This window comes from Adiantum capillus-veneris, chromosome 23 (genome assembly GCF_014529385.1).
Source record: "Adiantum capillus-veneris isolate H3 chromosome 23, ASM1452938v2, whole genome shotgun sequence".
Lineage (NCBI taxonomy): Eukaryota > Viridiplantae > Streptophyta > Polypodiopsida > Polypodiales > Pteridaceae > Adiantum > Adiantum capillus-veneris.
This window is the reverse complement of record NC_140953.1, coordinates 143,739,894-143,752,446: the sequence shown is the minus strand read 5'-3', so window position 1 is coordinate 143,752,446 and position 12,553 is coordinate 143,739,894.

Sequence of the window (12,553 nt, the reverse complement as noted above, 5' to 3'; positions counted from 1 at the left end):
TCACGACAACTCGCCACAACAGGGCGACAACGTTAGTCAATCTCCAGTTATGTTTGTTTTTGTCTATGTTTTACTTTTCATTTTGGAAAATATATCTCTGCTGTGCAAAGCAAAGTGCTTGGACAGACTCCATACGAAGCAACTGTACAAAGCAAAGTGCTTTGCTTGTCTTCATATGAAGCACTACTTCTCTTCTGTGCCACGGTATTCTCGATTGACTTCAGCTCAATGCTAATGGCACAAATTTTAAAACTATATGGATATAAGCTCACAATTTTTTCAATGGTGCACTGTGATGTATCCATACTATTGTAATCGTGCACGACACATAGACCAATGGCTTACAAGGTTGAGACTGTCATTGACACCAAGGGCTTATTATTCTCTTTTTTGCTATGTATGCACGGCGTACTAGTCCGCCGGACGTATGACACTCCATCATTGTATATGCTTCTGCTATAGCACTAGCTACTTTGTCAAGGACAAGCTTAGTTGTTGCCATTTTCAGACAGTCACGATCACATACAAGGTAAGTGGGTCAAGATGTGACTTTTGGTACCTCTCTCTATGAGGGCATGGTACAATTACACTGACGTACGCTTATAGGAAAAGCTATGACACAGACATGGTTTGCACTGGAGCCTTTGACAAGGGTATACAACACATTAGAATAAGGGGATTTCCTCATCCCAGCATTCTCTCTCTCTCTCTCTCTCTCTCTCTCTCTCTCTCTCTCTCTCTCTCTCTCTCTCTCTCTCTTTCCAACTTCTATGCGGGTAGGGCGGTACAGGAAAGGCTAAGTGCCATCTATTGACACCTATTTTGGCATGGCTAAGAGCCATTTGTTTGTATTCTATTAGTGATTGATTTCAAGATCAAACACTTCTATCCAGTTAAGTACCCATCGATTATAATGGACAAGCAAGAGTCTTGCCATTAGTGATTTTTTGGGCATTATTTTAGCACTACACACTTTGAGTGCAAAAATCCAGTTGAGTTCTTGAACGTCTTAAACTTGTAAGGGCTTATCTCTACCAAGGTGTATAGATGACACCAGCATTTCAGACAGCACGCCTGTTCACAAAAACCCAAAATTATGGAGTTTTGGGTCTGGAAAAGATCTAGTTGTGAATACGATTCCAACTTCAGTGGATCTCCTATTTTATCTCTAGCACTATGAGTGTCTATATGAGTCCAGTTTGGGGTAAGACCTAGCTCGTGATTATTAAATCACTTATTAAGTGTGATGGTCAATTCTTGGAATCTTCACACTTACACTTTCAAGGAAAGAAGTCCATAAGCTACCAAGGGCTCGTGGATAATTTCAACTTTCAAAGTTGAATTAAGATACTATCGGCTGCTAGTTGAGCAATTTTCCTGCAATGTTTAACCCAGGGGTTTGACAATGCTTATTTTACCCAAGGGGTCTGGTTTGCAAAGGCAACACCCAAGGTTACATGTGCAATACTACTTGCATTTCACTAAATTTCAATTAGTGTTCCTAGGCCTTTGCCGGCGGGAAATTTAGGCAGGTGCTCCGATATAGGTACGCATCTGTTTTGGTTTTGTTTCTTTTGGTTGTATTTTTTATGTAGGATGCATAAACTATGTTTTCTCTTCAAAGAAAAGACAAGGTCGTGTAAGAGCCAAGAAATTTGGCCCGTGGTGTCCAAAATAAGTTTCTGCATTATGCAGTTACAACCCACTTGTAGGGTTTATTTGTCACATGGGATACAACATGGTCTAGGAATTCAAGGAGTTTGATTTAGCCAGTGTGGAGCAAGGCTAATGAGGGCCCCTTTACTTCCGTTGTAGAGTGTTTGCAGTTACCTCCATGCCCAAGTACATCTCGTACTTGAAAGATGTTCTTTTTTCAGACACCCTTACATGAGACATATTCCACATGTGGAGAATATGAGTCTCTGGGATTGACACTGGCGCACACTATTTCAATTTCATGTCACGACAAAGTTCCTCGGTGCTGTTCAAATCTATTTTCTAGACCAATTTTAGCACGATGTATCAGGAGCAACTTTGGTCCCCAAAAATTATCGGATACTTAGAATGACTTGTTAAGGTACAAGTGCAGCTAAACAACATTACAGATGGTTGTTTATACATATAGCAAGGCTGGGTTGTTAATGAAAAGGTTTCATTGTTTGTACCTAGAAGTGATCACTATTTCACCTTCTATTATGGTTTAAACGTTTCAGCATGGCAGGCCAATGATTGCAGTTCAAAGTATTTCATTTCTTTTTGAAACTATTTACATTCCTTTTTAATGTGTGCTAGGAGCACCATATTTGCCATCAGTATTGGCAAGGACGATTATGGATATTCAGGTTCGGATCTGTTTTTTGCTAAATGCATGCACACTAAGTGCCCTAGTGTTTAACAAAGGCTGATTTAGAACAGCATGCATATTCATCAAGTTGTTTCTTATGAAGGATTTTTCACTCTATGTGCAATATCTCTATGAGCTTATTTTGGGGTCTACCAATCACCAATAGAGGCCATGGCTCGGTTTTGGGTGTTTGTGGATCTTTCCAGTTAGCCACGATGGTTATTCAGGACATCGCTGATTCCTCAGCAATGTTGTATGATATTGTGATCCCCGTTTACCAGTCCTCTAGGTATAACTGTCTGTAAACCGTGGGGAAAAACACATCTCAATACTGTCAAAATCCAAAGAGGATAGGCAGATTACAATTTATAAGTGTACACTTGTGCTAAAGGATAAGCAATGCACGTACGTTAGCACCAAGCAATCCAATTAGCAAGAATGTATCGCTCTAGTTGGCATTCCTTACAATAACATAAATCATGTTTGTGACTCACTTTAGTCCCTTCATGTTTAAGTTTGGTTCTCAACCTTGAACACTAGTTATGGTGGGGTTGTTTACTGATGAAATTTGAGAACAAGTCAAGGACTTAAACTTGGTTGATGAGTTATGTTGGCAAGTTACTTTTCATGGAAAGTGGTACTCTTTTGGGTACATCTTTGTTGTGATAACTCGTTTAGTATGCTCATGTGTGTTCTATATGGAGTCTACACACTATGATTAGATAGGATTTGATACAATCAGATGGTTGCAAATGGACAACAATGTGGAAAATCAAGATGTTACTCTTGGTTTTATTGAACCTCGTACTAAACCGTGTTCGGTCAAACAAACAACTAGATCCATGAGGATGCCACTGTGGCAAACATTAGTGTATCATCACTCTTGTTTTTTAGGACAAAAACGCTTCTCCAAGGGGGGAGTAATGTCAGGACAAGGGCCACCCTGGAGGCCAAGGGCCGACTGCTAAAGGAGACGGGATCCTAGGGGCAAGGCCTATAAAGGGAGGCTGGGTGGAGGATCAAGGCAAGGCAGTCCCGAGGTTTTACACTTCCCGGCCTTTGGCTTTGGTAGACCTTGCGAATTGAGAGGGCGAAATAACTGCAGTAATTTTTGAACCTGCTCCAAACTCAGCTCACATTTGAACTTGTTGCGATCAAAATAATTGTCCTTGATGGTAGGCTTGAAATCATTCTCTTCCAGTGGTACACAATCCTTATGATAGCAAGGGTTGCGGGGTTTGCAAGATATGGGGATGGTATGGGTTAACTATGGCAGGCCTGGGGTTGCTCGAGAGCGTGTGAGCCACATGCACTACAGATTATGAAGTAGTGAAGGCCCTTCTTTTGACGTTATGAGAGCCTAAAAAGGGCTTGAACCACCTATCATCAAAGACTACATGTGGTGGAGATAGTGAAAGGCAAAGAGAAGATGTGAATGGGGGTGGCGAGATCTTATATAAGGGTGTGTGTGTGGGGCAGCGTCTTTTGAGGCCTGTATGTGTGTATGTGAGTGTTGTTTTGGATGGTGGGTAGCAACAAAAACAAAAAGAGTTGGCATACGGGTGTATATTATTAGCTCTTCCTTTTCTTAAATAATAATCTCTCTTGGATAACATTCCCACGGCTTTCATGAGCACCACTACTCAAATTTCCATTAATTACCATACATGTGCATACAAAAAAAGATGGTGTTTCTTTTTATGAAATGCAATAGTGATTGAATGCTCAAATATAAATGATCCCGAACTACTTTAATCGTCAATCAAGTCCAATCTCAAAAATGATACCAAAATGGGTTTCAAACTCAATAAATTACGTAAAATCTTCCATGTTTTGATTGCAATTGAGCTTTAAAAATCTTTCTTCTAAGATGATCATCAAATTTAATCTATTTAATGATCATGGGTGAGCACTTCACCAAAAGTACACTCATAAAATTGGTAGTATCTCTTTTGGGTCATTCTCACATTCAACTGCTTCAAATTCTATAAATGCAAATTATAAGCATATATGCACACAAATCACTTAGTGAAACAACATATCCAACATTAAGCCAATTTCTCTTAGACTTATATCCATTTTGTACCCATTATCAATCCATTTTCTACCACTGTGCATAATTTTGAATTGGAAGAAATACATGCACACAATTGGTTTCTAATGCATCAATTCATGGTCAATGTATATACACCAAAATGAGGAAGAAGTTCTTATTGGCCAATCCAAACTTCATTTTCAATCATTGCAACATGAGTTTCTCGTATCCAATAGTCCTAATCATCCAAACCCAATTGGATTTTTCATTTTGGTTTGTACGGCTACACACTTGAATTTTGAGTACAATTACACACACAAATGAATGCAACATTGCCATGTTCATCACATTGATCAATCATTAGCATGGCAATATAATAAAAATCTCCACAATTGAGCATCAATTGAGTGATCTATCTCAATCCTTAGAGCCAATATTATGACACACACATCAAGTATTTGGCCAATTCATCATCAAAACAATTGATAAAAATATCAATTATTCATTCACAAATTGGATTGTACATGCCATTGATTGGCACACAACCCAAATTTAGGCCAAACATTTATGCACATAATCCATCAATTTCTCATCCTAATGCTAAAATTGCATACTCAATCTAACATAGACAAATGCATGCATGCTAAATTTTTAAAAAATTAACACTATTTTGACCCAATCAAGCAATGCACACACTCAACAATTAACACTATTTTGACTTGATCAAGCAATGCACACACTAAAAAATTATTCATGCACATTCCACAATCAAAAATCATTTTGGTGCTCCAATCGACAATCAATCATTGAAAATCAAGAGGTCTTGGATGGGCACACAAACACAAATTTTGCCCAAATTCTTGGCAAATAGGCATATCCAATGATTGGGTTAGCCTACATACATACCAATTACATGATTGCACACTCACATATTGTTAATTTTCTCAATTTCTATGCATGCACACACTCAAGATTAGGTGCACACACACTCGAATTTTACACTACAAGAGGTTGTGTGCTCTTGTGACGCTGTTAGCGACGGAAATACATTGGGTTTTTATAACCCCCGGCGTCGCTAAAACCGTCTCTACGAGCGCCGCTACGAGAGCGTCGCTATAGGCGTCGCTATATGCGTCGCTATGAGCGTTGCTATATAGCGATGCTTATAGCGACGTTTACACTGCAGACTATAGCGACGCTCATAGCGACGCTACAGAGCCATAAATAGCGACGCCCGAGAGAATATTTTTTTGGTGGCAGGGCATTGAATGCCCTGCCACCCATCAACCATATTGTACTTGATTCACTTTTTTAAAAAAGTGCAAAGGTAGATAATAGACCCAAAATAGTCACCCACAAGACGCATTGTTTGCAAAATTGACAATTGTACACATCATAGGCAAAATGAATTGATTGGCAAATGTAATAATGACAATTGTACAACATCATAGGCATAAAGAATTGATTGGCAAAAGGAACTGCGGTGACAAATGTAATAATATACATGGTTCAAAAAGACGTATAAAATCCGTCTCATGATACATAAGCTATGAGAAACCCTAAAGTAATGCTATCTAGCTACGGCTAAACTGACGTCGTTTAGTCAGACGTCTCATCGCGTCCAAGCAGCGTATCTGTCGGATTCTGCAAAAAAAGACAATAAGACAGCTTTCAATAAGTATAAACATATAACGACATTTATAAAACAATACAAAAAATAAAAAAGAGTAAACCCTAATACTAACCATGCCGCCGCGAGAACTGAGAATGTCCATCAGAGCGTTTAAGCCCTTCCTGCCTGCGTACTCGCGCTCGTACGGTGTGGGATCACGTCCTGTCATCGACCACTGTCAAAACATACAAAGATTTCATTATGTTAGAACTAAAAAACTCATAAACCCTAAACTATCGAACATGCATAAAGAGCAATGTGAAAAGACTTACAAAATCGGCCTCAAATGATACCCATCCACCGCTCCCCAAGTGGTGCGAGCTCCCTGCCTCTACTCGCGCTCTGGCTGCATCCTTTTGTTGCTTCCACTTGTCGGGATTCTCGCGCGCTGCTTTCTTTGCATTCTTCCAATCTTCTTTGGCCAGCCAATCTGGCCTATTCCACCCATTCTTGATTGCTTTTTGCACTTCGGAACGCTTGTGTTTGCAGTATTCGCGCATTCGAATCTTCATGAGGTCTTCATTGAAGCGCTGATCCCGTGTTGGAACGGGAAACTCATCATGAAGTATGCTGATGACTCTGTTTTTTAAATCACTTGGTACTTCACTCCATTTTTTTAGTATACAGTGTCTAAACAGCTGAGAGCAAAGACCACGCATGCGCGAGATCACCTTCTTGCCGTCATCATCCATGATGATGCCGCCGCTGATGTCGACGGAGTAAGGCAAGCCCTCTGGCCGGTGACGCGTGAACCTGGGTGTCCCGGCAGGGGTCTCTAGCGGCGTGTCGATGGGGGTACGGACGTCAGGTGTCTCCACCGGCGTCTGGGCCCCGAAGCGAGGAGTGTCGAGTGGGGTGGCTCCTGGCGGAGTAGGTAGAGGTGTGTAGCTTCTAGGAACAATCAGCCGTGCAAAACCTGGCGTAGATGGCGATGCTGTGGCTGGTGTGGGGGCGGGCAAAGAAGGGGAGGGTAAAGAGCCTCGTCGAACACGAGGTGGTGTGGAGGCATCGGTGGCGGAATCCCCACAACAACCGCCACCGCCACCACTAGAGCGCCGGTGTCTAGACGAGTGTGAAGCTCGTTTCGTCGACGCCGAAGCTTCGGAGCGCGCCGAATGCTCCGAAAGAGAGGGAGATGCGGATGGTGTAGGAACGCGCGATGATGCGCCAGAGCGATGACGCTCCACGTACCACTGTCTCTGCTGCGGTGACAAAGAAGAAAGAAACTCCTCATCATCCATACCTGCATTAAACACACGAATATTTAAACTTAATATTGAATGAATAGAGTAGACAATGACGCAAAGACCATTAAATACAATGACGTAATGACGCATATAAATACAATGACGCAATGAATCGAGTGATAGAAGAGGCAAGTCGAAAACTCAGAATTTTCAATCAAAAGATGTGAGCGCGAGTAGAAAAGAGCGTTATACACCATGGAAGGTACTTAGAGAGCCAGAGCTTTTACAACACGGAGCAAAATTGTTCAAATACAATATTTGTGGCTTTAAGAGATCTCTCTCTCATCCTCGCATAACTCAGCATAACTTCCTATATCTATATAGAGCTCTCCGTTTAAACACATATCCTCTGTTTCATTTTGTAGCTCCTCTACATGCACCCCATATAGAGTAGTAGCATCTTGATGCTCGTCTGGCACCACCGCAGCGGCTTCTGATTGAGCATCTTCTCTGATCTCCTCCATTGATGTCGTTGTGATTGGCACATGGTAGCCTTCATACGTCCTTGCACTACGAGGGGCTACCTCTATGACGTACCACCAGTTTGATGTAGACTTTGTAGGATGAAATACTACCTGCCAGAGCCACATAACTTACATGAGAGCTTTCAAGCACATAACTTGTAAAAGGGGGATGTTAACTATTTACATACTTACTTGTTCACAATGCTCGGGTAGTACGAAAGTGTCTCTTAGGTCAGTCCATTTCTTAGTAGAATCCACCTCAAGAAAACCAGACTCTCCTCTACGCACAGTAGCGTTGCGACCCTCCATGATTATCTTGAACCATTGCACGTCGAACAAGTCGACAAAAAATCCTCTGTAATCGATCCTCAAAATCTCTTGCAGCGTGCCGAAGTAAGTGAGTTCCGCCACCACAGGATCTGCATCAGAGGAACGTCGTCGACTAGACTGTTCAAAATTTGCCATGATTCCACAATCTTGAGTAAAACGCTTTTTGTCGATTCGTTCCACCCTAAAATGTCGACCTTTACACCATGCTGCTGTGTATGACTTATACTACAACGAACAAAGATTATGAGTGGCCGTTCAAACGTTTATAAATAAAGTCACTTGCTAGTCGTACATTGCAAACTTACCTTGGTCGCGCAACCCCGAGAGTACTCCCACTCTTCTTCAGTCACTTCGTCACCGCATTGTTGTGCGCTTTTTAATTGGTTGTGCAACTATCTTAAGCTCATGAAGGTTGGTAGGCTCTCCAGAACCGCTGGATAGTGCATCGGTGGTCGTCTTCCCCGTCTCCACTCGATTCGTGCCCTTTGTCGCTCTTGCTTTGCATCCTCATATTGTGAAATCCACTTTTGCATCGCTGGATTGTGAAGCATGCAAAATCGGTTGATTTTAGCCTCTAGATCTTCCGTCATCTTCTTCTCAACACCGAGATTGCACATGACAATCCCAGATATGCGCTCATCATCTATGGTTCGCCATAGCGTGTCCCGGGATTTATCAAATCCGTCTAGCCACTCTCCAATGTACACTAGGGACTCTGATACCAACCAACCTTCTGCCATGCTACCCTCCGGACGTGCCTTTTGACGCACATATCCCTTAAGCGTTTTCATGAAACGCTCTAAAAAGAACATCCATTTGGAATGAACTGTGCCAGCTATTTCCACCTCATCAACTATGTGAACAAGAAGATGCACCTGAATGGTTAGCATTGTAGTAGGAAAATGTTTCTCAAACATGCACACAAGCTCCGCAGCATTTAGTTTGGCGAATGGTATGGAGTCTACGTTGATCTCCTTTTGTGAGATCCATTGCACCAGCTTTGCAAGTTTGTAGATTGTGTTACGGATGTCGAGAGACAAACATCCCTCAATGGCAACCGGTAAAATAAACTGTAAAGTATGTGCAGCAATGATATTAAAGTCCACATTTTATGCAATGATATTAAAGTCCACTATGAACGTACCTGACACATTTTATGCCAATCGTGTGACTTCAAACCGGTAAGCTTTCCTTCTTTAGTAAAACACGTTCGGAGCGAGTGCATTACGCCAGTGGGGGTCCGCAAAGATCGAATGGCCTCTTTTACTTTGCGTTCTTGGGCTCCTGTGAAAATCCATGGTGCTTTAGGGAGTTTTATCGATCCATCAGACGCTGTTTGCGGCCAATATTGCTCCATACGATCCACATTTCTAAGGTCAACTCTGGCTCCCAAAGTATCTTTCTTGCCGGTCAAATGGTCCCATAGTAGATTACCCACATTCTTGAATATGTGCATTGGATCGAGCAAGTGATTGATCATGAGTCGGGGCCAGTATGGTAACTCGTACCATAGAGATAGTCTCTTCATCCCTGGAGGCAATCCGTCATCGCACATCTCCTTCTGCTCTAACCATGCTTGTGCAGACATCCTTGGTGGCTCTCTTCCCAAAAAGCCGTCGCGTAACACATGATTCTCTAGAAGATACGTTTGATGACCTTCGTAGATTTGCTTCTTCAGTGAGGGTGCCCTACGTGCATTCAGTCTAGGTCCACATGTGACACATGCTCTATATCCGCTTGTTTGAAGCCCTGCATGTATACACATGATAATAGATCAACTATGGGAAAAAACAATATTTACAGTGTCTGAGTGAGGAGTGTCAATAGATCACCTGAGCATTCTGTTAGCCCGGGATAGTCATGCATGGTCCACATTAGAATGCCTCTGATCAAAGCATTCCGTCGTCCTGTGTGTCGGCTCATATCCACCACCTCTATGCCAATCCACAATTGTTGTAGCTCTTCCAATAGTGGACGAAGATACACATCCATATTCCCCACTTTATATCGTCCTGGCACAATCAAGCTTAGCCATAGGTGCCCCTTCTTCGTAGTCAACCACGGGGGAATGTTGTAGTTGACGATGACAACGGGCCATACACTGTAAGATGTTGATCTTTGACCAAATGGATTTACGCCATCCATAGCCAGGCCTAAGTGCAAATTTCGAGCTTCCCTGGCAAAATCCGACCATGTTCCATCTATATGTTTCCAGGCTGCGCAATCTGCAGGAATTCGTAGCACACCATCCGAAGATTTATTCTCCTCATGCCATGATGCTAGGGCGGCCATGGACTTACATTCGAAGAAATGCTTGATGCGAGGAAGCAAAGGAAAATGTCGCAAAACCTTTTGTGGAATTTTTGTCCCGTGGAGATCTACTCGATATCTTTCGGAATCACATTTCGGACACTTCTCCATGTCTGTGTATTCCCCTCTGAAAAGAATGCAGTCATTAGGACAAGCGTGGATAGAATTGTAATCCATCCCCAAGTTTCGCAAAATCTTTCTTGCTTCATCTCGGGAATCTGGCATCACATTGTCAGCTGGTAGTATGTGCTCTTTCAGCAATCTACACAACATAAAAATATGATACATTCGTGTAAAAATCTATCAGATCATTATACATTTAGAGTTCTATTAAAGTAAACTAACTGTAATAGATCACCTGAAAAGCGTTGTGACGCTAGTGTCACTCCATCCAAACTTTGCCTGCATGTTGAGAAGAACCAGGAGTGCTTTCAATCTAGACATACGTGCTCCATTATACAATGACGTATCGGCTTCACTTTTCATATCATCATAGATAAGCCTTTCTGAATCCATGATCGTCTCGATCATTTCATCAATCTCGGGCTCAAACATTGCCTCGTTGGGAATGTGCTCTGCATGATCATCCCCCGAGCTGTCAGAGGCTACATCTTGTGGCCTCACATATGCTGCTTGACCAAAGCGCCTGCGAACACGTCTATTGGGTTGCAAGATTGCTGCTTGTTGGCCAGCGTCAGAGTCCGACGAGTTATAATTGGCAACAACTCGATCTATAATAGATGGATCGAACTCGCCAAATTCGCGAACGTGCTGCAAAGAAACACGTCTTGTCCGTCGCACAGCATGCTTGCATTGATTACAAGGACATAAGACCCTCGTTGAGAGATAGGTGTTTCGGTTGGACGGTCCCACATCCTCGTCGCTACTCATAATGAGAATAAAAAACTTATAACCTGGACAACAAATTTAATATTCTATTGGCATTCTTCGTCTTATCTCTCTCTCTCTCTCTCTCTCTCTCTCTCTCTCTCTCTCTCTCTCTCTCTCTCTCTCTCTCTCTTTACCTCACATTCTCTAGTCATGTCCAATCCTCGCACACCTCGGTCTAGAGGTGCACGGAGATCAGAACCACCGGGTTATAATCTCGTCTTTATTGGTCAATACCTATATTTGTGGGTACAAGAAATCTACACACCCACGTCTACATGATACTGCATGTAGTGGACAAAATCCCTTTGCCTCTTCTCTAGCTGTAGCACTTCACTTCATCTTAACATCTTTTCACAGTAGATCTTTTCACTGTTCGTCTAACTCTAAACCCTAAACCGTAAGTAATTCTTGCGTGGACTCGATCTAACGTAAATAAGCGTAAATCTAAATAAACGTAAATCTAACTAAAAATAAAGCTAAATCTAATTTAACGTAAGTCTAATGACTAGAGGTTGTCTAGATGGTCATTGTGTCGGGGATGTAGTGACTCTTGCCGCCCTGAAGATCCACCTTCTTCCCTATCTTCTGAAGACATTTCACCAGTACTTTTGGATCGACGGAGCCCACCATGAGTGAAGGCACCAATACCCTATATTCTATTGAGGGCTTTCTTCACCCGCTTCATGCAGGCATCGTAGTCTATGGAGACCTAAATCTAATCTAATATAACGTAAATCTAAATCTAGCTTAAATAAACGTAAATCTAGTTAAAAATAAACCTAAATCTAATTTAATGTAAGTCTACATATAACCTAATCTTTAACGTCTTTTAAGATAGTTTCCTACGACGTTATAACTCTCTTCTTCTTGTGTGTGTGCGCGTGTGTGGATGTGTGTGCCAATAAAAAGAGATAAATGGTATAACCTTTCTATCACCCATGCCAAGTATGATAGATTGATTATGCCATTTCCCTCTTGAATAATAGGTCTTCAGTTCAACTCCTCGTCGGCTAGATCTCTAGGTCTTTTAATTTTAATTAGTTTCCTACGACGTTAAATTAGTTTCTCTCTCTTTCTCTCTCAATGTGTGTACGTTTTTTTGGATCGTATGCATGTTTTCTCTCTCTTTTCCTCTCTCAATGTGTGCGTTTTTTGTTTATGCATGTTCTCTCTCTCTTTTCCTCTCTCAATGCGTGCGTTTTTTGTTTATACATGCTCTCTTTCTCTTTTTCTCTCTCAATGTGTGTGTGCATTCTTTGT